The following is a 25,263-nucleotide window of genomic DNA, read 5'->3' as shown; positions in this document are numbered from 1 at the left end:
AGCTCTAAGTATGAACACTTGTAATAGTAAATGACAAGGATGCATACAGACAATGTCCACATCACTGCTTATATATTTATAGACTTATTAATGTTTATATGCTTATCTTTAAAACAAACATTATTGCTAAATATCAAGGTTCATATCACTGTTTTGTAGACCTAAATTTACTGAGTCCTAATATAAAAAATACTAATGCATTGCCATAATAGATATTCTTAGGTATTAGTTTCCTAAAACACGATATCTATTGCTTGTTGTGTAATGATGGGAACCTCAATATGAACCCTCATTTAAAGCAGAGGTGCAAATATTGGATCCATCGTATTGTTGATCCCAATTATCACCATTGTTATAATCCCCGATCATACTGCTAATCTCTTAGGGAGGAAAAATGAGTTAGAAAAAGAGAAATTAATCCCATAGCGCTGACAGCACTATAAACAGGGTGCGTACACAGAACCAAAGTCTGGAATCATGTAGGCACCCCTCAATTTATCCTCACCAATACGAGATGATCCTAATCACAAAACAGGAATGAGGATGATCAGAACAATACAATGATGTTAATTGTTAACCATTTGTTAACTGCATTAAGTATAACCTCATAAGTATAGATGTTATACCATAGTGTGACCAACTTTGTACAATCTAGGTGATCTATAAAACTATTGCCAGACATTAATAATGTCTGAATCAATATTAAAACCAGACGGTACTCTGGTTCTCAAGATAAAGATCCAAAAGGCTTCTCTTTTGGAAAGGATTTCATCCAGATTTCCCTCTCTTTGGGGACGTTGAACTTTTTCAATCACAAGCCACTTGAATGTATTCACCTTACAGTCATGCTTGACAATAAAGTGATCTGCCAGTGCTGAGCACGGGGAGATGTTAGAGATATCATTAAGATGCTCTCTAATCCTCTCTCGGACTTCCCTTGTGGTCATGCCCACATATTGTAAATTACATGATTGACATTTGACTAAATAGACAACATATTTGTTCCTACAATTTGAAAAATGTTCCAAATTGTAAATTCTTTGGGTGACACAAGATTGAAATAGTTTAGTAACCATAGCATGACCGCAAGCTTTACAGTTGATATTACCACACTTAAAGTGGCCTTTAATAGTCAACCAATTAGCTTTTTGGGAATGATCGCGAATCATGCTTGGTGACAAACAATTTCCTAAGGTTTGGTTTTGTAACAAGACGAAACGAAAACCTTTTTTGACAATGGGATTCAAAAGTGCGTCTCCCATAAGTATAGGCACATTCTGTTTAATGATCTTAATTATTGAATCATATTGTCTACTGTACCTAGTACTAAAGATGATTTTATCATCTTGTTTTTCTATGCTATCAGACCTAGATCTAGATTTATCCTTCAAAAGAAACGACCTATCCAAAATTTGTACCTGTGTTAAAGCTTTATCTATCACGGGCATTGTATACCCTCGTTCAATGAATTTCTGTGTTAATGTAGCACTCTCCAACACAAAAGTTTCATTGTTAGAGCAATTACATTTTAACCTGATAAATTCACCCTTTATCATGCCAAACCCCGTACTTTTTGGATGCAAACTCTTTGCATGCAATAGGGCATTAGACTTAATTGGCTTAGAGTAAAGCTCAGTAGTGATGGTACTGTTGCGAGAATCACCTATCAATGTCAAATCAAGGTAAAACATCTTGATAGGATCACAAGTATATGTGAAACTCAGACCACATCTGTTGTCATTGAGGAATGCAACAAACTCATCTGCTTCCTGAGATGTACCTTGCCAGATAAAGAGCAAATCATCAATGTAACGCCTATAAAATTTGATACATTGGCGAAAAGAGTTTTCCTGTCCATAAACGTGGAACAGCTCCCACCAACCCATAAATAGGTTGGCATAGGAGGGGGCAAACCTTGCCCCCATAGCTGTTCCACGTTTCCTGAGGAAAAACTCATTTTCAAACAGAAAATAGTTGTGATTGAGTAAAAACTCTATCACATTTATAACATAAACCTTAAATTCTGCTGAATAATTACTAAATCTGTCCAAGAAAAATCTTACAGCTTTGAGGCCCAAATTATGCGGGATGGCCGAGTAAAGCCTGACTACATCCACAGTTAGCCATACATAATCCTGGGACCAGTTTTCCTTATCCAGCAGATTCAAAAGATGTCTGGTATCTTTAAGAAAACTTGGGACAAGCTGAACTAGAGGTTGAAGGATGCTGTCAACCCAAGCCGATAATCTCTCCAAAAGGGAACCAATGCCCGAGACTATGGGCCTACCCTTAATAGACTCCAGAGATTGGTGCACCTTCGGAAGGTGGTGAAAGATCGGGACAATAGGATTCTTCACATAAAGGTAATCCTGTGTGTCATTATCAAAAAATCCAGCTTCCCTTCCATCATCCAAAAGGTCATACACAAGTCTCTGGTAGTCAAAAGAGCTGATTACTTTGGGGCAATTCCCAGTAAAAGGCCCTTTTAAGGGCTATTGGTAGTTTAGTTTAGGCTAGGGTTTTTTTATTTTGGGGGGGCTTTTTTATTTTAATAGGGCTATTAGATTAGGTGTAATTAGTTTAAATATCTGTAATTTGTTTATTATTTTCTGTAATTTAGTGGGGGTTTTTTTTGCAATTTAGCTAATTTAATTTAATTTAGCTAATTGTATATAATTTATTTAATTGTTTTTAATTTAGTAAATTTATTTAATTATAGTGTAGTGTTAGGTGTTATTGTAACTTAGGTTAGGTTTTATTTTACAGGTATTTTTGTATTTATTTTAGCTACGTAGTTATTAAATAGTTAATAACTATTTAATAACTATTCTACCTAGTTAAAATAAATACAAAGTTGCCTGTAAAATAAAAATATATAGAAAGAAATCCAGCAAACCTCCCAGGCGTATGTTCAACTTGAAAATTTTATTGGAAAACCGTGCAAATAAAAAAGGTAAAACACACAAAATTGTCCCAGCAACCTGGAACAAATAGAAAGTACGTCCTACGCGTTTCAGCAAATATCAGCCTTATTCATGGACATGATTCACTCAACATCAACATGCCTTTTTATAACACACCCTTGTCATCAGGTGTATAAGCCCCAGGTAATTAGTTATTAAAGGGACAGACCTATAGAATCACTATATTAGAAATCAGACCAGTTAACTCAAATGAGCCATTCATTTAGATGGGTAATGTTGTTATCATTCTAAATTTAAACTTTTACATTGCAAAGAAATAAAAAGTTATTATATATATGTAGATTCTCATTGTTATATAACATATTATAATGAGTGTGTACATGATTAATAAGGCCTGTTATCCATCGGCATTATATATTAAGTAAAAAGGAAATTCCTATACTAGAACACTGCCTTCAATAGTACGCTACATTTATGCAAGAGAATATTAATAACAATATATGCAAAAGTATAGGTAAATAATACAGGAGATACATGATATTAATATGCATCCCTTAATGGAATACCGTCAGAAACAGTGCACAATACATTATATGCTATATGTATAGGTGGGCTCTTTATAAAGAACTATAAATTATTTTACAATTTACTAGTATGGTGCATGGAGCGATAGATATACATATATGCATATTATATGAGTCAGAATGCATATTGCTAATTCTAACATCAAACTACCTTAAATCAAAATAATCTAATACACTCTACTGGCACTTAACGGGAAGGTATAAATATAGACCTATCTGAGCAGTGTTTCCATGTATCCACCTCTAGTGTATGGCAAAAACCCTCTTAAATCAAAGAGCACAGTTTCTGCAAAACAATAGACATTAAGATATCATATGTATAATTCCTGTATATTAATGCCTCCAAAAATTAATGACATCACCTACTATGTTAAAGCCATCTGGGATCCTGGTTTTCATTTTTAAAATCCAGAAAGCCTCTTTGTGTGAGAGTTTAGATACTCTGTCTCTGCCACGTATGGCAGGTTTGATATAGTCAATGATTTGCCATTTCAGACTGTTCACCATCTTATTGTGGACATGTATAAAATGTCTAGCAAGGTCAGAGCATTCAATACCATGCTCAATGTTTTTTAGATGCTCCCTAATCCTGTTTCTACACTCCCTGGAGGTGCACCCAATATATTGTTTCTTACATTCCACGCAATCTATCAAATAGATTATGAAGACAGAACGGCAATTGGTATAAGTATCCAACTCATAAACCTTCTGTGTGGTATATGATTGGAAATTCTTAGTGACTTTTGTGAAACCACAGGCAATACAGTTGCTGTAATGACATTTATAATGCCCTTTTACATTTAACCAGCTATTACTTGTTTTTTGTATGTTTCTAAGTAAGCTCGGAGAAACAGTGTTACCTATTGTGTAACCTCTACGGGAAACAAAATTACAACCCTTTTGTGCCAGATCTTTAAGGCTGTCTTCAGCAGTCAGAATAGGAAGGTGCTTTTTCACGATATCACATATTGCATTAAACTGTGCACTATATGTGGTTACAAATGTAGGTCTGGAGCTATCAAAGGATTGTTTGTTGACTTGACTTTTATTGTCTAGAAGGAGGGTTTCTCTATCTACTCTACTGACTTCTAAGAGAGCACGATCAATTGTTTTTATATGATATCCTCTCTCTAATAGATCACTTCTCATTATTATGCTCTCTGTTTTAAAGACTTCATTATCGGTACAATTCCATTTCAACCTTGTGAATTGTCCTTTAGCAATTCCAAAGCCCATATGTTTTGGATGATTGCTTCGGCCATGTAATATGGCATTGGCTGCAATTGGTTTTCGGTATAAAGTCGTCTTTATCTTTTGGGTGTCAGTTTGACCCATCAGTAAAAGGTCTAAATAAGGAATAGATACTTTGCTACTCTCATAAGTAAACTGTAAATTGGCGTCATTAGAATTGAGGTACCGAATAAATTCCTCTAGTCTAGATGGACCTCCTGTCCAAATGAACAGGAGGTCATCAATATATCTTTTATACATAGTGATACAATCCCTGAAGGGATTTGAATCTCCAAAGACATGGCACGCTTCCCACCAACCCATATATAGGTTGGCGTAAGCCGGGGCAAATTTTGCCCCCATCGCTGTGCCACGCCTTTGGAGATAAAAAATTCCCTCAAATTGAAAAAAGTTATGAGTTAATAAAAAATCTAGAGTTTGGATAAGAAAAGACTTAAGATGACTATCATAATTGCTGAATCTATCCAGCATATATGAAATTGCTTCTAGACCTTTTTTGTGAGGAATAGTAGAGTATAAACTAACTACATCTATAGTCAGCCATTCTGCTGTATCAGTCCAGCATATCTCTTTTAGACATCCTAAAAGATGTTTGGTGTCTTTAAGATACGATGGGAGACTAAATACCACTGGTTGTAGTAAAGATTCAATCCATGTCAAAATGTTTTCAAATAAAGATCCTATAGCCGCCACAATGGGCCTTCCTTTCACCTCCTCCAAGGATTTATGAACCTTGGGGAGGTGATGGAATATGGGGGTAACAGGATTTAAAACATAGAGATAATCTACAGTGCCTTGGTCTATAATCCCCATCTCCAATCCATCATCCAACAATGATTCCAGCTGTTGCCTATATTTCTCAGTTGGATTAAATCTAAGGATTTCATAAACATCAGTATCACTTAGTTGCCTTCGAGCTTCCTCTAAGTAAGACTGTCTATCCTGCACCACCACACATCCACCCTTGTCTGCTCTCTTTATTACAATATCCTCCCTAGATTTCAAATTGTTAAGGGCTTTATATTGTTTTTCATTTAGATTTGGATAAGGGTGTTTAGTGTCTTTAGAAAGTTCAATGAGATCTTCTTCAATTCTATGATGAAAAGCTTCTAAAAACGGACCCCTATCTCTAGTTGGATAGAATATAGACTTTGGTGTGTATCCTCCATGTGTGCATTTAAGTGGGATTTCATCCATCACTGATTCCTTAGATAAATCGTGCGCCATAAGTAGGTCACATGCCTCTGTGAAATCTACTATATCATGTATCTTTGGAAGAGGAACACTAGAGTAATTAGGATTTAGATCCCTAGTATTATCTGTTTCATCCTTTGACCAAAAGAATTTCCTTAATGTGAGGTCACGAAGCATTTTATTTACGTCTACAATGGTATTAAACAAATTGAATTTATTAGTTGGTACATAACCTAAACCAAAACTCAAAACCTCTTTCTCCTCTTTAGTAAGAACTTGATTGGAAATATTTATTACATTCATAGTGCATATTTGTTTCTTCCTCCTCTCCTTTGCCTCCTTGCCCCTCTGCCTCTTGCTCCTCTTCCTACACTTCCTCCTCTTTCCCTGGTATTGGGATCTGCCTGAAAAACCTGCTGATTAGTGTTGTCATTTATGTTTGTATGTTGCTGTGGTGTATGGCTAGGAGTATCACTATCTCTCAGAAAATCCTGCCTCCTCAAATCATCTGATGTTGCTACATCAGTATTTTTAGATGTGTTTTTATTACTGTTACTAGTATACCTAGTGACTATAGGGTCAATCCTGATGTTACCTGTACTTTTAGGTTTTACAACTTGTTCACTTTGTGCTGGCAGTATGCTTTTAAATGTTTCAGTATTGCCCTGATATAAGGTATTTTCATCAGAGGGCTGTTCTAAAAATGTTACATGCTTTTCAACTGGTGAGACTGTCCTGGCTCTATTTCTAGATCTAGATCTAGATCTAGATCTATTATTAGTGACAGGATTACTGCATGTATGCCAAGTGTAGACCCTGTCATTAGTATGATCTTCACTATCTCTAATGAATTTTTTGAGTTTAAAGTTATCCAACTCTACTTTAAACTTATCTATAGATTCTTTCAGCAAAGCGTCCATATCCCCATACTTGGGGTGCAACACATAATCATTAAGTTGTATTTGTAATTCAGACAGTTCATCTCTAGTTTTATGCAAAACAGTTTCCTTATGAGATATTATTAATTCCATTAGTCTCCTAGAACAGTCCGTTAAGATGGCATTCCATTTAGCAATAAAGGTAGAGTCATTTATCTGAAACGTGGGATACTTGTTTAGACGTAACCCTCTGGGAATTAAACCCATCATAAGATATTTCTCTAGGGCACGTTTTTCCCACCATGTTTTGTATTCTTTAATAAGGGTACGTTCCATATGTAAAAATATATCACTCATAGATAAAGTCTCTTTCTGATTGACAAAGGTATCCTCAATCGTAAGTCTGTCCATTTCAATATGTGACAAAGGTCTGAGGGAATAAAGTTCACGGTTTTCCATGTTATCCATAATATTAGCTCTCTATTGTCAAAGCTATGTATGAAGTATAAACAGAGAGCTCCAGACACTGTGTGTTAGGTAGTGAGGGTATATGCCAGTCGATCCGTCAGAGGAGAAATTAGCCAGTCAAAGAAAGTAAACAAAATACAAACACTCCCCTTTTAGACAGCTCAAGACAGTGCGGTATATACCCAATGGCAGTAATCCTTAAGAAATGTAAAATACTTTCATCCAGACTCACCAGCGCTAGTAGTTCCAAGCATATGTCCAGCATCCTATTTAGCCTCCGGATCGTTCACCACTCCGTGGGTCCCCGGGCCGGTACAAAGCACCTCTGGCTGCCGTTTCGCTGAACTCTGCGGTGAAACAAATCTCTGGCTTCGTGAAGTGCTCCCGCCTCTGTAGATGCCTGCTAACACACTCAGGCGTATTGTGATGACGTCATCTGCCGGTCCGTAAGCCGGATATTGTACGCCTTCTGTCCTGGAAACGCCGAGGTTTGAGCTGGTGGTAGACAGCAAGTAATATAGAAAGAAATCCAGCAAACCTCCCAGGCGTATGTTCAACTTGAAAATTTTATTGGAAAACCGTGCAAATAAAAAAGTTAAAACACAAAAATTGTCCCAGCAACCTGGAGTAAATAGAAAGTACGTCCTACGCGTTTCAGCAAATATCAGCCTTATTCATGGACATGATTCACTCAACATCAACATGCCTATTTATAACACACCCTTGTCATCATTGCAACATGCCTATTTATAACACACCCTTGTCATCATTGCACTTTCTAAAGACACTAAACACCCTTATCCAAATCTAAATGAAAAACAATATAAAGCCCTTAACAATTTGAAATCTAGGGAGGATATTGTAATAAAGAGAGCAGACAAGGTTGGATGTGTGGTGGTGCAGGATAGACAGTCTTACTTAGAAGAAGCTCGAAGGCAACTAAGTGATACTGATGTTTATGAAATCCTTAGATTTAATCCAACTGAGAAATATAGGCAACAGCTGGAATCATTGTTGGATGATGGATTGGAGATGGGGATTATAGACCAAGGCACTGTAGATTATCTCTATGTTTTAAATCCTGTTACCCCCATATTCCATCACCTCCCCAAGGTTCATAAATCCTTGGAGGAGGTGAAAGGAAGGCCCATTGTGGCGGGTATAGGATCTTTATTTGAAAACATTTTGACATGGATTGAATCTTTACTACAACCAGTGGCACTTAGTCTCCCATCGTATCTTAAAGACACCAAACATCTTTTAGGATGTCTAAAAGAGATATGCTGGACTGATACAGCAGAATGGCTGACTATAGATGTAGTTAGTTTATACTCTACTATTCCTCACAAAAAAGGTCTAGAAGCAATTTCATATATGCTGGATAGATTCAGCAATTATGATAGTCATCTTAAGTCTTTTCTTATCCAAACTCTAGATTTTTTATTAACTCATAACTTTTTTCAATTTGAGGGAATTTTTTATCTCCAAAGGCGTGGCACAGCGATGGGGGCAAAATTTGCCCCGGCTTACGCCAACCTATATATGGGTTGGTGGGAAGCGTGCCACGTCTTTGGAGATTCAAATCCCTTCAGGGATTGTATCACTATGTATAAAAGATATATTGATGACCTCCTGTTCATTTGGACAGGAGGTCCATCTAGACTAGAGGAATTTATTCGGTACCTCAATTCTAATGACGCCAATTTACAGTTTACTTATGAGAGTAGCAAAGTATCTATTCCTTATTTAGACCTTTTACTGATGGGTCAAACTGACACCCAAAAGATAAAGACGACTTTATACCGAAAACCAATTGCAGCCAATGCCATATTACATGGCCGAAGCAATCATCCAAAACATATGGGCTTTGGAATTGCTAAAGGACAATTCACAAGGTTGAAACGGAATTGTACCGATAATGAAGTCTTTAAAACAGAGAGCATAAGAATGAGAAGTGATCTATTAGAGAGAGGATATCATATAAAAACAATTGATCGTGCTCTCTTAGAAGTCAGTAGACTAGATAGAGAAACCCTCCTTCTAGACAATAAAAGTCTAGTCAACAAACAATCCTTTGATAGCTCCAGACCTACATTTGTAACCACATATAGTGCACAGTTTAATGCAATATGTGATATCGTGAAAAAGCACCTTCCTATTCTGACTGCTTTAGAAAGCCTTAAAGATCTGGCACAAATGGGTTGTAATTTTGTTTCCCATAGAGGTTACACAATAGGTAACGCTGTTTCTCCGAGCTTACTTAGAAACATACAAAAAACAAGTAATAGCTGGTTAAATGTAAAAGGGCATTATAAATGTCATTACAGCAACTGTATTGCCTGTGGTTTCACAAAAGTCACTAAGAATTTCCAATCATATACCACACAGAAGGTTTATGAGTTGGATACTTATACCAATTGCCGTTCTGTCTTCGTAATCTATTTGATAGATTGCGTGGAATGTAAGAAACAATATATTGGGTGCACCTCCAGGGATTGTAGAAACAGGATTAGGGAGCATCTAAAAAACATTGAGCATGGTATTGAATGCTCTGACCTTGCTATACATTTTATACATGTCCACAATAAGATGGTGAACAGTCTGAAATTGCAAATCATTGACTATATCAAACCTGCCATACGTGGCGGAGACAGAGTATCTAAACTCTCACACAGAGAGACTTTCTGGATTTTCAAAATGAAAACCAGGATCCCAGATGGCTTTAACATAGTAGGTGATGTCATTAATTTTTGGAGGCATTAATATACAGGAATTATACATATGATATCTTAATGTCTATTGTTTTGCAGAAATTGTGCTCTTTTTTTTTTTTTTTTTTTATTAAATATTTTTATTGAGAGCACAGATGGGGTACAGAAAAAGAAAAAAGTGAAGACAATAGCAGCGGGGAACAGTCTCAACATCATAACAATAAAAGAAATATCTGTCATGCGTTCCCTTCTAGAGAAAGGAAAAAACCATGGGACAAAAAGAAAAATCCAGCAACCAGACATTAAACAAATCATAACATTAAACTCTATAGCTAGAATAAACTGGACTCTTCACTATCTGTCCCGACTATGTCTTCCAATATGTCTCATCTGTGGACTTATTTTCTAATAAGAATTACTATACAACACATAAAACTAAAAAAAGAAAAAGAGAAAGACGGAGAAAAGAAGAAAAAAAAAAAAGAAAAAAAAAAAAAAAAAAGAAAAGGTAAATACGCAAAAATTTATGTATTCTTATCAGCCTTCGAGTTTACGGTCACATTCAATTCTCTAAGATAATGACTTGTTATACCTGCGGCAATTCCCCTCTTAGTGTTGCATTCATAACGTATTCTGTTGATCTTAACGGATAAATAATTTTCTTCTGTATATCTATTGCCTGGGAGTATATGAAAGTTTCCCACTTTTTAAAAAAAGTCTCGACTTCCTTACTTTTATCTTGTTCTATCATACATTGTTCTAGTGTCATTTGTTTAAAGATAAAGTTACTCACTTCTGCTATGGATGGTAATTTTTTTGAGATCCAAGTTCTCAGCAATAGAAACCTTGCCACCCCTATCACTAATTCAATAAATAATTTATTTTTTATTCTGGAGTCTGCCTGTAATAGGAAAAAGACTGTGTCTCGGGAGATTGATATCCCTGTTTTTAATATCCTTGAGAGTAGAAAACTTATTTTATTCCAATACTGCCTAACTAATGTACATTCCCAAAAATAGTGTACAATATCAGCCCCACTGTTACCACATTTCGCACATTTATCCTTAATTTGGCTGTTCCATCTTGACATGGCACATGGTGTCAGGTATGTTTGATTAAGCAGGAAGATATGTGCTTCTCTAAAATTGGTAGAAGTGAAAATCTTATTTATTTTATTAATACTATTATATATACGATCTTCATTACATTCTCTAAACCCCTTAAGTTGCCATTTTTTGACGATAAGCTTTAAGTTTAAGCTACCCTCCTGTCTCAAAGATTCATTGTACCATTTTCTAATCGAGAAATCTCCTGCTTTACTTAAATTAAAATTCAGCATAAGTGAGGGCCAATCCCAATCCTTATTTTGGAGGTGTAATAGCTTATTGGCTAGACTCCTTGTTTGTAGGTACGCAAAAAAAAATTTATTGGGTAAATCGAATTCAACTCTTAATTCCTCAAACGTCTTAGTGTGCGGGTTTTCTGTGTTGAAATTAATCATTTGACCAATATATATCAATCCCTTACTTTTCCACCTATGGAAGACTGCAGATTTTAACGCTTCCGGGAAAAGGGGGTAGCCAGTAATTGTTAAATAATTAGATATTGTATAATTAACTTTTAATTTCTTGCAATACTGCTGCCACGCTTTTATAATGCTCATGACTGAGCTGATCTTTTTGATCTTCTTAGGAATATCTGCAACTTTAGTATGTAAAAGAGCCTTTAGAGAGTAGGGTTTCACTATTCCCTCTTCCAATGACCTTGCTGTATAATATTCCTTATCTAGCAGCCATTCCGCTGCAATTTTAACATGGCATGCTAAGTTATATTTCCCTATATCTGGGAGTGCAAATCCTCCAGATTCCTTTAAAAGACACAATATTTTGAGAGAGATTTTTTTTCTTTTCTTACCCCACAGAAAATCGATTATATTTTTATTGAATACTTTAATATCTGTGGACTTAATGAGTAAAGGTAAATTCTGCATTTTATATAATATCTTTGGGAAGATAATCATTTTGATTAAACTAATTTTACCTGACAGGGCCAAGGGAATATATTTCCACACATTTAACTGGTCAGTAATTTTCTGTAAAATTGGTTTAACATTCAGATCATACCACAACTTAGGGTTCTTACTGAGATTGATTCCAAGATATGTAATCTGATCTACTACTTTATAGGGGAACAAAGTATTAGATTCTTTTTGTTTATTAAGCCATAGGAGTTCAGTTTTATTAAAATTAACTCTATAACCCGAAAAGGAGCTATATAGCTCTATTATGTCCATAAGTTGTGGTATGCTCCGATTGCTATTTCTCAAGAATATCAAAACGTCATCAGCATATAGTAGGATCTTTTCCTCTATATTATTACAAACAATCCCTTGCATCTCTTGACGAATTTTAATAGCTAATGATTCAATAGACAGGTTGAACAAGAAAGGTGACAAGGGACAACCTTGTCTTGTACCTCTTTTCAGAGCAATATCTGCGGATTCCACTCCATTCACTGAAATTACAGATATCGGATTTTTATATATTGCTTTGATATAGTTTAGAAAGGGGCCCGAGAAACCAAACTTAGACAGTGATGTGAAAAGATGATCCCACTGTACCGCATCAAAAGCTTTTTCTGCATCTATGGCTATTAAGGCTGCATCTTCTCTTATCTCCTGGTGTTTATCTGCCAGATCGTTAAAATATTCAATAATAATGCAAGCTTTACGTATATTAACCACAGAACTTAGATTATTCATAAACCCTACTTGATTTGTATGTATGATATTACCAAAAAAATTTTTTAATCTTTCCGCGACAATTATTGCTAAGATCTTATAGTCCACATTTAGTAGGGAAATAGGTCTGTATGCGTCTGGCTTCTCAGGGTCCCTTCCTTTTTTATATATCAAAATTGTATTTGCTTTAGTGAAGTTCTTTGACATGCTAGAATTCTCGGAGTAATACCAATTATATAATTTGGTCAAGTATGGTGCAATTTCTTTTTTTAAAATTTTATAGAACTCAGCTGGCAGATGATCCGGCCCGGGTGCTTTATTTAATTTAATCTTATTAATTGTTATTTCTACTTCTTCTATCGTAATAGGCTGATTAATTGTATTAACTTCTTCCAGTGTTATTTTAGGGGTAGTTATTGAATCCCAGAACCGCCTTTTATTCGAGCTGTCTAACTCAGATGCCCCGTAAAATTTGCTGTATATTTGGTAAAAGATCTCGTTTATTTCTAACGGGTCATGTATATATGTATCTTCCACTTTTATTACCGGTATTATGTTAGTTTTTTTTTCAGATTTAACTACTTTCGCTAGAAGACTGCCTGTTTTATTACCAAATTTCATAAACTTAGCTTTACTTTTGAGATCTTCTCTGATAGTTTCTTGTGTGTAGAATGTGTCCCTTTCTTTTTTTGCCTGAGTATACCTGAACCAGTTCTTTTTTGTAGTGCTTAATAGGTATCTATTATAAGAATTTATAACTTGATTTGTTAATTGTTCTTCCCTTCTCTTTCTTTTCTTTTTAAATGTGGCCATATAGCTTATTATTTCTCCCCTTAACACTGATTTAGCTGTTTCCCACAGTATTTCTATCCTATCTAGATATTCTCTGTTCAAATTTATAAAAATATTGAATTTTTCTCTTAACATAGCTACAAAAGATGCATTTTTCAGCATGTATTTCGGGAAGTGAAAGAAGTTTCTTTTAGGAACTCTTATTAATATTTCCTCTAGGGTAAGTTCTAGTGTAATAGGAGCGTGATCAGATATGATCACATCTTTTATATCTGCCTTTGGGTTAGCCAACAATAAGGACTCGGATATCAGGAAAAAATCAATCCTCGATAATGATTCTAGTGATTTTGATAAGCATGTAAATCTTTTTAAATCTGGATATTGGAGTCTCCAAATATCATGGACTTTAAGTGATTTTTTAAATGTATGCAGGATTCTCATTTCCTTCGAAATTCTGGAATCCTTTTTCCTACCTTTTGTGCTTTTCCTGTCTAATGGGAATCTAGGTATTAAATTAAAATCACCAGCAATTATTAAATTTTTTTCATTATACTTTAACATTAATACCTGCAATTTATTCCAAAATTCCGGGTCCAGATTATTTGGACCATAGACATTACACAAAGTATAAATCTTTTTTTTTATTTCTATTTCGATAATAATATAGCGTGCATTGTCATCTTTTTTAACTTCAAGAATTTTATATTCTAGATTCTTGCCAAGTAGTATGGCTACACCCTTTTTCCTTTCTAAACATGGAGTGGCAACTACTTCTTTTACCCAATTAACTTTTAATTTAGCTAATTCTGTTGCCGACAACCTGACTTCCTGGAGAAAGGCAATATCAGTGTTTAATTTTTTAAGATGCTTTAAGATTGTCTTTCTTTTAATAGGGGAGACAATACCACCAACATTCCAAGATGTAAGACCTAGTAAGTTCCTAATTTTATTCTATGCAAGCTACCAACCACAGATTTTCCAACACTACTAGACATATCCTTAACTTTATGAGAGGCTGATAAGAAGAAAAAGAAGAAAAAAAAAAAAAATACAAATCAAAACCAGTTAAAATTTTTTTTTTTTTATTTAAATTTTTATTTGGTTTACAACATATATAATCAAACAATACAATACATTCAAAGCTAGTACATATAAAAACAAAGATCGTACCATGTTTGTTGTCCCCTAGTTACATATTTTAACAATGAGAAGAGATAACAGTACATATAGGGACAAACATTTAAGAATCAAGAATGAAAGTGCTGCTGCCACATTGTTTCTTGTTGTCTGCCGCTTGCTTTGTTGTGTTCCTACCAAAGTAGTCTGCTTCTATTCCTATACTCTTATCCCTTTGTATCTGTGCCCTGTGAATATCTGTGGATATCTAATGTATTCAGTTACATACTCTTTTTCTTTTTCAGCGGCCCTAAGTATTCCTCCCAAAGGAATAGTATAGAATGGTATTCTTCTATACGGTTGGTTTGTTGGTAATGGTATTTTTCCAGAGATAGTAATCTCGAAACTTGTTCCCTCCATTCTTGTACTGTAGGGGATCGTGTATTTTTCCATAGCCTTGGGATTACCTGTTTAGCACAACTTAACATAATATATAATAACATTAGCCTTAATTTACATTTTATTTTAGGAATCTTGTTAAACAAAAATATAGCTGGGTCATTGGGTAAGTGAGTTGATATCACTTTCCCTATTTCTGCACTTATTTCACTCCAATAAGTTTCTAAAAGCGGGCAGCTCCACCATATATGTGAGAGATTCCCTTCCTGACCACATCCTCTCCAGCAAAGTTTGCTGGTATTTGGGAATATATTAGATAATCGTGTAGGGGTTAGGTACCATCTAGTGAGTAGTTTCATATTTGTCTCTGTGATATTCATAGAAGATGGAGCTTTTCCCATTTGATGGAAGATTACTTGCCACTCGCTCGGTGCTAAAGATATATTCAACTCTTCCTCCCATACCTTAGTATATGCCGGCAATTGCTGTGAGTGTCTCGTTAATAGTAATCTGTATGAGTGCGACAACCCCTTCTTTGACAGGTCTGTTGTGTAACATATGGATTCAAATGTGGTTAGCTGCCTAGTAAGGTCCGTCCTATTCTTGTTATGGGTAATATAATGTGAGAGTTGTAGGTATTCATACCAGTTTTGACTGCTGAATATGTGTTTGTCCACTATTTCTTGTTTTGTTAGCATCTTGCCATTATTTAAAACTGAGTATGTGGGTATACAACACTGCAGGTTCATGCTATTGCCTTCCACTATGTTGTAGCTTACTGGGGAGTCTGTGTTAGTTAGTAAAGGAGTTAGTGGAGATGGAACAGATGATATATCCCGTTTGTTTTTTAGTAATGTGTCCCACACTTCGAATGTTTCTATTATTATACTTGTAGCTGTATTACTAATATTCCTCTGCTGTTTGCGTAACCAGCATTGACCGCTCAAACTTGGTGACTGTGCTAACTCGTGTTCTAGTAGTACCCATTCTTTATCTCCCAAGTGTTTACTCCAGTCTATTATTCTATTCATAATAGATGCTTGTTTATAATATGTTAGATTAGGCACGCTCAAGCCCCCGTTATGTCTATCTCTGTATATAACTTTCTTTGATACCCTAGGTATTTTGTTCTGCCATATGAATGTGTTAACATGGTTCTGAAGCCTATTTAGGTAAGATTTTGTTAGTGGAATGGGAACCGTCTGAAAAATGTATAGTATTCTTGGCAGAAATGACATCTTAAAAGCGTGGATTCTGCCAAGCCAAGAGAGGTGTTTGCTTCTCCACCCCTGTAACTCTATTTGTAGTTCTTTTAACAATTTCATATAATTTAGTGTAAAAAGGTCTTCTCTAGTTTTTGCTACATGTATTCCTAAATATTTCAATGAGTTTTTCTGAATGGAGAACTGAAATTGGTTGCTAATTTGTTCTAATGTCGTTTCAGGCACTGCTGCTCCTAGAACCTCTGATTTAGTTGTATTGATTTTAAAGTAAGAGTATGAGCTATATCGGTCAAATTCATTCTGTAGTGCTTTAAGGGATGTTAATGGGTTAGTTATTGTCAGCATAAGGTCATCTGCATACAACGATAATTTATAGTGCGTATTTTTAATCTTAATACCCTCAATGGCTGTGTTATGTCGAATTTTGCAAGCTAATACCTCCATGGCCAGCACAAAAAGCAGGGGAGATAGGGGACATCCCTGTCTGGTACCATTTTTAATAGGGATAGTTTTCGATAAAGAATCGTTCAGTCTAACCTTAGCTGAGGGGTTGGAGTATAGTGCAAAAATCTTATCTATCATAAGAGGCCCTAGTCCGAATCTGATTAGAGAATGTCGCAAAAAAGACCAATTAAGCCTATCAAAGGCCTTCTCGGCATCGATTCCTAAGAAGATTGTGGGGATTTTTCCTCTTTGGACATATTCCATGAGGTTTATCATTTTTACTGTGTTATCTCGTGCTTCTCTACGAGGCACGAATCCGGCCTGATTTACATGTATTAGTTCCGGCAGGTATCTATTGAGTCTCGTTGCCAATACTTTCGCATAGATTTTCACATCTACATTTAATAAGGAGATGGGTCGAAAGTTAGCTGGGGTAGTAGAAGGTTTCCCAGGTTTCGGGAGCACTGTAATGTGCGCTTCTAGCATACTAGATGGGAATGGCAAGGTCTCTGATATTTGATTAAAAATTGTCTGTAGATGTGGGATCAATATATTAGAGAATTTTTTATAATATTGGACAGTGTAACCATCGGGTCCAGGGCTTTTCCCCGAATTTAAGTTAGCAATGGCCAATGCTATCTCTTCTGATGTTAATGGTTTTTCTAATTCTTTGGCTTGGTCTGTTGACAATCGAGGTAATTGGCAACTTTCTAAGTATGACAACATATTTAGTGGGGATACATTGTGGTTATCTTTGTCCGCTATGTTATATAAGTTTGAGTAGTAGTTCTCGAATTGAGTAAGGATATCTGGTGTTGTTTTTACTTTACGTTTATCTGGTGTAACCAACTCATGGATGTATGTTTTGAGCTTTTTCAATTTCAATGCCCGTGCTAGCAGTTTACCACTTCGATTGCTTTCATAATAATAACGCTGTTTAAGTTTTATCGCCATAAGATTGTGTTCCTTGGTTAAAATATCTCGAAGGGCCTCTCTAGTGCTTTGTAATTCTTTAAGAACCTCCTCGTTCTGTGGGTCTTGTTTATGTATATATTCTACGTGGGAGAGAGTGTCTGAGAGGTCTACATATTGCTGCCTGGCTTTTTTCTTCATCTGTGATTTGATTTTAATGAATTCACCTCTCATGTAGCATTTATGCGCCTCCCAGACTATGTATGGATCAGTATCTGTTTGTGTATTAATCGTAAAGTATTCTTTCAAGGAATTGACTAGTCTCTCTGCATGATTGGGCGTGTTGAGTATGGAGTCGTCAAGCCTCCATATAAAGGGGTGTATCGGGGTATCAGGCCACTGTATTTGCGTTATCACAGCGGAGTGGTCTGACCATGCTGTGTGTGAGATTTTTGAGGTCCGTATGGTTGTTAAACCACATTGATTGGTCATGATGTAATCTATCCGACTATATGTATGATGCGGTGACGAAAAGAATGTGTAATCCCTTTTATGAGGGTTTATAAACCTCCAAACATCGTATAAGTTATAGTCTCTCATTAATTTCCCCAAGTACTTAGTTACATGTTTTGAGGTTCTATTTGTGGTGTATGAGTTATCCATGCTGGGGTCTAGTGCCAGGTTCATATCTCCTCCCAGGAAGGTTACTCCCCTAGAGAAGTCTACGATCTTATCAAAGATTTTCTTAAAGAATGGTAATTGCCGCATATTTGGTGCGTATATATTTATCAAGGTTACTGGACTTCCATAAAGGAGGCCAAACACCCCTAGAAATCTGCCTTCAGTGTCCGACGTGGTTTGTATATGTTTAAAAGGTATATCTTTATGTATTAATATACTAACCCCACATTTTTTAGAATCTGCTGAGCTATGGAAGTGTTGGGTGTATCTTGTCCCTAAGTATTTAGGTTCATTTTTCCTTCTGAAATGGGTCTCTTGGAGGAATAGTATATCTCCCTTTTTTTTATAGAAATCCAGCAGTGCTATCGATCTTTTCTGTGGGGAGTTTAATCCCTTTGCATTTTGAGATATGATATTGATTATTTTGCTCGTCATGGTCTTGCTAATATGATACCTATATGTGTCTATAATGTATATATGAAATGTCTTCTAAGTGGCGTTGCAGGTCTGGTTAGGTTATGTACAGCAGCATATGCACACAGCTTTGAATCAAAATTACGTACAATAATCAACTATTAAGAAACTCAACAAAGAAATGAAAAGAAGAAAGAAAAGAAAAAAAAAGAAAAAAAAAAGAGAAAAAACAAGGCAATACAAACAAATTTAACAGTAGTTTTTTCGCTTTCTTTTTGTTTCCTGTTTCTTTAAACAAGTCTAACTAAAAATTAGAAGTTATTGTTGAAAGACACTCTAAGTTGTCTATAAAATGACTGAATTATAATACTAGATCTTATTTTTACCTGTTAACAAACAAGAGGCATAAACCAACGTTGAACAAGTTTTTTGAAAAACACATAACAATATAAAAAGTTCTATGAGACCTTTTACCTTTTCCTGAAGTTTTCCCCTAAATAACTGGGGTATCGTCATATTGTCTGTTAACACCTTGAGTTTTAGATTCTCTACCTAACTCTAAACATTTCAGTTAGTGATTATAGCTTTTTATATAGATCTCAGCATATATATAACTAGCCTACTCTATATATATTCGCATACTTTCTTTACATTAGATGGTCTGTAAGTAGCCCTTTTACATTCAATAAACATAGTTTTACCCATCCAGGCGTGTGTCAAGTCTTTTAATCGTTATCTTGCATGATAGTTTTCGAGGACTGGGACATCTTTTTCGCCTGCGGTGGAAGATGTCCACAGGAGGGACTACCCCCCATACTACGGGTATCTTTGCGTTCTTTACTGGTATCCTTTTGTCTCTTTTTCCATTGCGGTAGTGGCTGTGGATCTGTATCTTCCTGTTCGAGAGGTGGTTCAAGGTCTAGAGCAGCACAAAAGTCTGGTATCTCCGAAATTTTGGTACAGGAAAGCTTTCTGTTTCCATGCAACACATACAGATGGAAAGGAAAACCCCACCTGTATAATATTTTTTTACTTCTCAGTAAAGATGTTAGTGGTGCCAATTCCTTCCTTCTTTGTAATGTCCGTTGAGAAAGATCAGTGTAGAACTGGAGCACATTGCCCCTGAACTTAACTGGTTGGTTTCTGCGGGATAAGTTGAAAAGTTCCTCTTTTTCTCTAAATTGTTTAAATTTTATTATAATGTCCCTAGGTGGAGCTTTATCCGGTGGTCTGGGCCTAAGGGCTCTGTGTGCTCTGTCCCAATTTATTTCCATGGAGGATGTTTCACCTCTGAGGTGGGCAAACAGCGCTGGCAGGTAGGTCGGTAAATCCTTAGGGAGTACTGATTCCGGAATTCCTCGAATTCGCAGGTTTTTCCTGCGTCCTCTATTTTCAAGATCCTCAATCTTGTCTTGAAGAGCTTCTATCAGGTCTGTTTGAGTGGCTGAGGATTCTTGAATTTGGTGTACTTCTTCTTGTATATTATTTGTATATTCTTCTAGAGTGTCTACACGGAACCCAATGGTATGCATTTCCTGTTTTAAGTCTGCCATCTCTTCTCTCATACAGGTTCTCACAATTTCTGCTATGTCTTGCTTTGAAGCTAATGATAACAATAAAGATGTGGGAATCTGTGAGAGTGAGTCTGATCCATTGTTATGCTTATTAGGTGACTGTGACATTGGTGATAAGGCTTCCATAGATTCGTGTTCTGTGGGAGTAGAGTGCTGACTTGTGTTATTAAAGAAGGATTCTACTGTAGCACTTTTCATTTGGCCTGATCTATTTGGTTTCAGAGGTTTTAGTAGTTTTCTGGACGCCATTACAAGTACTTTATTTCGGGTTTAGTGTCCACTTATCTTATATCCTTTACTGTTGGGACTTATGGTGTTCACACAATCAGATTCACAGTTTCACTTATGTGTATTCTTTGATTGTCGTCCCTTTAAGTGTGTGTAGCTTTCTAGCGTTATATGTGTAACGTTCCTCTTTATATTGTGTAGTTTCACAGTCTCTAAGGGTAATAACAATTTGAATAAGTCTCACCTCTGTGATCTTTAATGTCAGGATCTGCTGTGTAACCTCTCTTCTTTGGTATGGATGTGACAATTAGGCCTCTTCCTTCTACTCACTCCCTTATACACAGCAATGTAAATGCTGCTGCGTCACAGCCCTTCCAGCCCAAATGTCTGTGTCCGCTTTGCTAACTCTTTAGACACTGCTAATCTATGTTGCCTCAGCCAGGGGTAACTTAAACCGCTTTCTCTTGCTCTGTATCTTCCTTCCTCAGTATTAGTGTCGCACTTACTTTCTCGCGAGCACCACTTGTAACTACCGGTGCAGCTTAGTATCTCCGTTCGGTCCTCATATCACTGCCGAGCGAAACTGTTTCCCTCAGTTCTCATGAGGCATAAATTTGCTCCACTTGCTAGGTGCTCTGAGTAGTACGGACCTGCTCTGCTTACTTGTAGGTTCTGAGCTGTTGTAGATTTCAGGTCCGTTCTCCCGCTCTCTAATGGCGGCTCCCTGCTGTTCTCATACTGTGCCGCTCCTGTCAATGACAGCCTAATTAAGTACTTTCGGCTTGTTATTAGTACCTCAAGGTTGTTGGCTCATGGTCCCAGCTGGGTTATGTAGTAAATTCCAGTGTTATATCTAATTTTAAGCTTGCTGGCTTACGGAGCTATGGGTTTATGCTGCCATCTTAGCAGTGTCCGGCTCCGCCCCCCAAAACCAGTTAAAATTTTAACGCTGTTCTCCTTTATGTCATAAATCCTGACAAACTGTGACATAATACTGTTTAGCTTCTTCATTATTCTGAAAAGATTTAAAGCCATCCTTGCCTCCTACTTTCAAGATAGCAGGATAGACTACAAATGCCTGTAACCCCTTTTAAATGAATTGCGAGCACAATTGTGACATTATTTTCCTTTTATTCGAGGTTTCCATTGAAAGGTCTTGAAAGATAAGGACTTTCCTGTCATCCAACAGGAGAGGTTCTGAGAGTTTTTTAAAATATTTTAAGATTTCAGCTTTGTCCTTATAGTTCAAGAATTTTGCTATCACTGGCCTAGTGCGGGATCTGCCCATAGGGTCTTCACCCAAATATTGCTTACTTGAACCCAGTCTATGTATCCGCTCAGCTATGATTTCTAATCCTTCCCTTTGCATGCCCAGTTTCCTTGGTATTTCTTTGGTGATAAGTGCTTCTAACTCTCTATTTACATATTTTTCAGATATACCTATGAACCTTAGATTATTTCTTCTTGATCTATCTTCAGCAACATCTGCTCTGACTTGTAATTTTGCAATTTGTCCGGTTAAATCTTCAATCCTATTACTTTTAATAGTCAGTTGATCCTCTAGGTTCGTTATTCTATTTTCTATTTCTCCTATTCTTGCATTAAAATGTTTTAACTCATTCGATACCGTTGATATTTCTAGTCTGAGATTATCAAACTGTGGCATCAATAAAGCAGAGATTTGAGTTATTAACATTTGTGTATCTATGTTAACATGAGGTGTGTTCGCACTATCTAAATTCTCTTGTATGGGATCGATTGTATTCTTGTTCTTATTTCTTTCCCTAGTTTTGGCTGACATTACAGCTGGGGACTTATCTTTTGAATTCTGGATAAACTTATCCATTAATAATCACTTGTATTTATAAAAATGTACCACAGGAAGGGGAAGAAAAAAAAAAAAAAAAAAAAAAAAGGGGGGGGGGAAAGTGTGTGAGTGAAGACTAATGTGAAGAAGTGTTAGTAGTGAGTATGAGCCACTTGGGCAGGTGTAAATCTAAGTGATCAAGGACTAAACTAAAGTCTACAAAAGAAATAAAAAATAAAAAGTGTGAGATGGTGTCTTGGGTCAAAAGTGAATAAATAGTGTAGGAGTGTGTGAGGGAAGAGAGGAAAAAAAAAAAAAGAGAAGAAAATCTATATATCAAGTACCCAACAAGGGATAGATTGTAATGTTAAGCGCTATACAATTTTCTGAGCCAAGTTATTTCTTTGAGTTTAACCTCTTATCTACTTTTAATCGTTGTGGAGCCTTCAATCTTAAAAATAAAAAAAAAACAGAGTTCAAATTACTTTACACTCTTCTATTTTATCAATCTAGCCTATCAAGCCTTCCAAAAAAACCAATTTGAACCAACTACTAGGTTTTTCACTGCATGTTGATGTTGAGTGAATCATGTCCATGAATAAGGCTGATATTTGCTGAAACGCGTAGGACGTACTTTCTATTTACTCCAGGTTGCTGGGACAATTTTTGTGTTTTACCTTTTTTATTTGCACGGTTTTCCAATAAAATTTTCAAGTTGAACATACGCCTGGGAGGTTTGCTGGATTTCTTTCTATATTACTTGCTGTCTACCACCAGCTCAAACCTCGGCGTTTCCAGGACAGAAGGCGTACAATATCCGGCTTACGGACCGGCAGATGACGTCATCACAATACGCCTGAGTGTGTTAGCAGGCATCTACAGAGGCGGGAGCACTTCACGAAGCCAGAGATTTGTTTCACCGCAGAGTTCAGCGAAACGGCAGCCAGAGGTGCTTTGTACCGGCCCGGGGACCCACGGAGTGGTGAACGATCCGGAGGCTAAATAGGATGCTGGACATATGCTTGGAACTACTAGCGCTGGTGAGTCTGGATGAAAGTATTTTACATTTCTTAAGGATTACTGCCATTGGGTATATACCGCACTGTCTTGAGCTGTCTAAAAGGGGAGTGTTTGTATTTTGTTTACTTTCTTTGACTGGCTAATTTCTCCTCTGACGGATCGACTGGCATATACCCTCACTACCTAACACACAGTGTCTGGAGCTCTCTGTTTATACTTCATACATAGCTTTGACAATAGAGAGCTAATATTATGGATAACATGGAAAACCGTGAACTTTATTCCCTCAGACCTTTGTCACATATTGAAATGGACAGACTTACGATTGAGGATACCTTTGTCAATCAGAAAGAGACTTTATCTATGAGTGATATCTTTTTACATATGGAACGTACCCTTATTAAAGAATACAAAACATGGTGGGAAAAACGTGCCCTAGAGAAATATCTTATGATGGGTTTAATTCCCAGAGGGTTACGTTTAAACAAGTATCCCACGTTTCAGATAAATGACTCTACCTTTATTGCTAAATGGAATGCCATCTTAACGGACTGTTCTAGGAGACTAATGGAATTAATAATATCTCATAAGGAAACTGTTTTGCATAAAACTAGAGATGAACTGTCTGAATTACAAATACAACTTAATGATTATGTGTTGCACCCCAAGTATGGGGATATGGACGCTTTGCTGAAAGAATCTATAGATAAGTTTAAAGTAGAGTTGGATAACTTTAAACTCAAAAAATTCATTAGAGATAGTGAAGATCATACTAATGACAGGGTCTACACTTGGCATACATGCAGTAATCCTGTCACTAATAATAGATCTAGATCTAGATCTAGATCTAGAAATAGAGCCAGGACAGTCTCACCAGTTGAAAAGCATGTAACATTTTTAGAACAGCCCTCTGATGAAAATACCTTATATCAGGGCAATACTGAAACATTTAAAAGCATACTGCCAGCACAAAGTGAACAAGTTGTAAAACCTAAAAGTACAGGTAACATCAGGATTGACCCTATAGTCACTAGGTATACTAGTAACAGTAATAAAAACACATCTAAAAATACTGATGTAGCAACATCAGATGATTTGAGGAGGCAGGATTTTCTGAGAGATAGTGATACTCCTAGCCATACACCACAGCAACATACAAACATAAATGACAACACTAATCAGCAGGTTTTTCAGGCAGATCCCAATACCAGGGAAAGAGGAGGAAGTGTAGGAAGAGGAGCAAGAGGCAGAGGGGCAAGGAGGCAAAGGAGAGGAGGAAGAAACAAATATGCACTATGAATGCAATAAATATTTCCAATCAAGTTCTTACTAAAGAGGAGAAAGAGGTTTTGAGTTTTGGTTTAGGTTATGTACCAACTATTAAATTTAATTTGTTTAATACCATTGTAGACGTAAATAAAATGGTTCGTGACCTCACATTAAGGAAATTCTTTTGGTCAAAGGATGAAACAGATAATACTAGGGATCTAAATCCTAATTACTCTAGTGTTCCTCTTCCAAAGATACATGATATAGTAGATTTCACAGAGGCATGTGACCTACTTATGGCACACGATTTATCTAAGGAATCAGTGATGGATGAAATCCCACTTAAATGCACACATGGAGGATACACACCAAAGTCTATATTCTATCCAACTAGAGATAGGGGTCCGTTTTTAGAAGCTTTTCACCATAGAATTGAAGAAGATCTCATTGAACTTTCTAAAGACACTAAACACCCTTATCCAAATCTAAATGAAAAACAATATAAAGCCCTTAACAATTTGAAATCTAGGGAGGATATTGTAATAAAGAGAGCAGACAAGGGTGGATGTGTGGTGGTGCAGGATAGACAGTCTTACTTAGAGGAAGCTCGAAGGCAACTAAGTGATACTGATGT

Source organism: Bombina bombina, chromosome 6 (assembly GCF_027579735.1).
Source record: "Bombina bombina isolate aBomBom1 chromosome 6, aBomBom1.pri, whole genome shotgun sequence".
Taxonomy (NCBI): domain Eukaryota; kingdom Metazoa; phylum Chordata; class Amphibia; order Anura; family Bombinatoridae; genus Bombina; species Bombina bombina.
Note: the sequence above shows the minus strand (reverse complement) of the source record.